The sequence below is a fragment of the Haemaphysalis longicornis genome, unplaced genomic scaffold (assembly GCF_048455015.1).
Source record: "Haemaphysalis longicornis isolate Haplotype H1 unplaced genomic scaffold, Haemaphysalis longicornis Haplotype H1 scaffold_3, whole genome shotgun sequence".
Taxonomy (NCBI): domain Eukaryota; kingdom Metazoa; phylum Arthropoda; class Arachnida; order Ixodida; family Ixodidae; genus Haemaphysalis; species Haemaphysalis longicornis.
In genome coordinates this window covers 128,247,800-128,251,528 of record NW_027526335.1, presented here as the reverse complement: position 1 = coordinate 128,251,528, position 3,729 = coordinate 128,247,800, and the positions used below count along the sequence as shown (strand labels likewise).

General features: G+C 47.3%; 1 non-coding gene across 1 annotated transcript; it reads left to right on the top strand.

Moving 5' to 3' along the window:
* Positions 1-589: 589 nt before the first annotated feature.
* Trnaa-ugc (transfer RNA alanine (anticodon UGC)) lies at positions 590-661 on the top strand. The gene has a single exon. It is a non-coding gene; the product is annotated as a tRNA-Ala (tRNA).
* The last annotated feature ends 3,068 nt before the right edge of the window (positions 662-3,729 follow it).

The following is a 3,729-nucleotide window of genomic DNA, read 5'->3' as shown; positions in this document are numbered from 1 at the left end:
AGGCACTCAATGCCTTTAGCTCCTGCCCTGTCAGCAGGCATTGTAACACCGTCTGCTGAAAAATAAAGCCTTCTTCTCCTTCTTCTTCCTCTAATAAGCTCAATACACAATATAAACACTTTGCGGAGAAAAATATGTGGCGGCGAAGGAGGAGGAAGAGGAAGGGGAGGAGGGAGAGGGAAAATTTATTTTTATTCAGCATAAAAGTGGGTGGTTTTCGTAGTCCACAATACCGCAAGCCAGATCAGCAGCCTCGCCGCGAGCGATGAGGCTTTCCTGGTTCTCGTCGCACCGTAAGCTGACCAGCTCCCGCTCCCACAACCAAAGGAAGGCGAAGGGAAGTGGGTTGGTGCGTAGGGGCATTCCCAGACAAAAACGGACTGAATTTTTGAGACCGTATGTTTTTTTTTTCTTCTTCTCGCAGACCTTCCGCAAAAAAACGAAAAAAAACGGGAGCATCCATGGATCTGCTCTTGTGCAGCATCGCTGCTGGCTTTCACGCAAAGCACTTACATGGATCCGTAGAAAACACTTGCATGATTACCTGTGTACCATTTTAATGTAATCCGATTACCTTCCCGAACGGGTCGGGGGTGTAGCTCAGTGGTAGAGCGCTCGCTTTGCATGCGAAAAGTCCCGGGTTCGAACCCCTGCTCCTCCACTTTTTTTTTAACTCTACCGAGGCAATTTTCCTAACTTCTCCGATACAGTACTTTGATTTATTTATTTTCTGTTGTGGTCAGCGTCTTCCTTATTATGTCTTTTAAAGCCTTTGACAATGTAACAGATCAGGTTAGACTCCAATGTAACAGATCAGGTTAGACTCGGAGGTTTACAATTATCTAACTGCGGAACACTTACATACAATTACGTTCAAAACTGTCTTACTGACTGCCGCCCAGCCAACGTCAACCCCGGCCACATCCGATCCATCTCCTTGCTTGCCCGCCCGCGTGGTACACTCCAGGGGTCAGTCATTTCCCTAATCCTCTTTATTCTTGACATGCTACAGCTTCCCCCACTTGTACAATGAATTCCACTCATACAACTCACACATTATGCCGACGATCTCCCTATTTGGACCACAAAGGGTTCGATTGGTGAACAACAAGGCGCCCTCCAAGAAGCCATTGACCCCCCCGAAAACTAAATTAGAGTCCGATGCCTCAATTGTGCACCAGAGAAATCTGCCCTTCTTGTCCGCCAAAAACGCACGCAGGCCGTAAACGACGGGTTGACCGTGCGCCTTACCTAACCCTCCGAAACCCGCACTTAAGCTTACATGGCACTTCCATCCTAACAACCATTAGAAATCGGCTTCTGGGACTAACTATCCAATGAGACGGCGCAAGCATTTCTACTATTCATATTTTAGAAGGAACGCTGTTAAAAATCACACACCTCATCAGACGCATTGGTAATAGTCTACAAGGAGTGAAAGAAAACGACCTCGTGCGCCTTACCTAAGCCCTAGCAATTAGCCGCCTCCCGAATACGGAACTCCATACTTGGCTCTCAAAAAGTGTGGAATGCAAAAACTCGACGTAATCACCCCGAACGCCTATGCGCCTCGAGCGTTGCCTGTAGGAGCGCCACTGAAATCCTCCCAGCGGCCCGTTTCGAAAGCAGTCGCGGGAGTCTCAGGCCCGCTCACCACTGTCGCCGTTGCTTCTGCGGCACTAGCGCGACGGATTTTTCCGTTTGCATTCGTTGGAATGACATATTTTTGTGGAGTAGTCACTCTGTTCGCAAATGTGGTGTATTTACGAGAGTGCAAATGCTTCTGACGCGATCTTAGTGGGGTACATTCGGTCCGCATAAGCGCCAGGTGTGTGTCACAGGTCGGCGTCGCGAAACTGGCATATGCTTGGAGCTGATTGTAATTCCACTGCCACGAAATTTACTAACAGTACCTCCGTAAGCAGCGTTCATACAGATGGTCATGCTACGGCTATACACTGCGATGTAAATCGGTTTTGTGCTTACATAATCTAGCGGAGAACTCGTACCTGACAGCACGCCAGTTAAGCTTCATATCTCCGATATTGATCACTACCCTGAACAAGCCAATGTGGCATACATTTCACGGACATTCTACCAATAAGTACGATGGATAACGCAAGATTATATGCGGGAGTCAGCACACCACCAAGATTTTACTGCTGGGTCGTCCTGCCGCGAGGTGGCCCCTCGCAAACATTCATAATCTGCTACATATATCACCCACTTATATCCGCGTGCGCGACTAAACGCTTCTTTGAAACTTCGTCATATGAGACCAAGAACCTGAAGAATCTAGCTCAAAAGTGAAATCAGAGGGCCTTATCAGGTACCACAATCTTCCAACGACACCTTTTATCGCTTGCGAACTTACTGTGTTTGTCCGCCGTGTGATCAGCTGTTCTTTAAAGTCGAAAAACAAAAGAAAAGTGAACGCGCCGCTTGTGTGTGTGATTACTAAAACCGTCATTCCTTGATATCGCTCGGCCCCTCCCCTCCTCCCTCCCCCCCCCCCCCCCCCACTCCGTCTTGGTAAATATCAGTGCATTTCGCATCTAGTTGGTCTAGTGAGTCCTCCCTTGCTTAAGTTAAGACGAACGTCTATACCATATCTTAAGCTGCACTGGGTTTTTCTTATTGCCGTACGAGCTATTATATATCGCTCCCGGACTTGGCATATGATTTATTTTTTCGCGGCTTCATTAACTCTCCTTGGTCCTTGGTATCACGCCGGAGCGGTCACATATTCAACAACCCAAGACTTGGAATATACATAACATGTTCGCGTGGCTTCTATTCATATAAAAGGCACAGGTTATTTTCAGGTATTTGGTAATCACATCCCCGAATCCTATTTTTCTACAACGTTTGTATTCGAAACAGAGCCGCATTCGTTGTCCGTACTGCAAAACGAAACCAACCTCTCCCTGTGTGTCTATCAAGTCTAAACGAGGCGGCAATAGAATTCACTTGCGCCTGACGAATTCGGAGGTGACAGTGGTGATATGCTGCTGCCGTCGCCGACGCCCGTAAGAGCGGTGAAGAAGTGCGCACCGCGACCCCGGATTGCTCTTGTTGGCGTTCGAGCACTGCATCCGGACGCAGCTGTTTTTTGAAGTGCCCGAAATGCCCTAAACGTACTATTTGCTTAAAGACATCACTATAACAAGTTGTTTATGGCGCGGAAAGTCAAAAAGAAGCGAAAAAACACACAAAAAAATTGCATAAGTAACGATCAGCTGCGCAGCGGTCATCTTGGACTTCTGGACTGAGAAGACCACTACTCTGGAGATTGCCACTACTCCAGAACTAATATAGAAATAAAGTTTCTTCCTCCCCCTCCTACCCTGTTTCTTCTGCAGTCTTTTGGTAACCGTTCTATTAAACGGCAGGTCTCTCTGTAGTCCATCACCCTCGGTATACATGACCTTCCCAGTCACACTTCTGTCACCTAATTTGAGCTAAGACATCCTCTACCCCGGTCTCTTCCATAATATACGCTGCTGTTTTATTGTACCTGAATGTTATCCCTAGAATTTCCATTTCCATGGTTTGATGGGATCCGATGTAAGCTTCCTTCCAGGGTGCTTAATGGCACACGATGATTCCGCCCCATATATCATAACTGGGAGAACACATTTGTTATGCACCTGTCTTTGCAGTGACGAAGGTACGTTACACCCGAAAATTTTCTTATACTTACCGCATGCAGCCCAGCCCACGTTATTC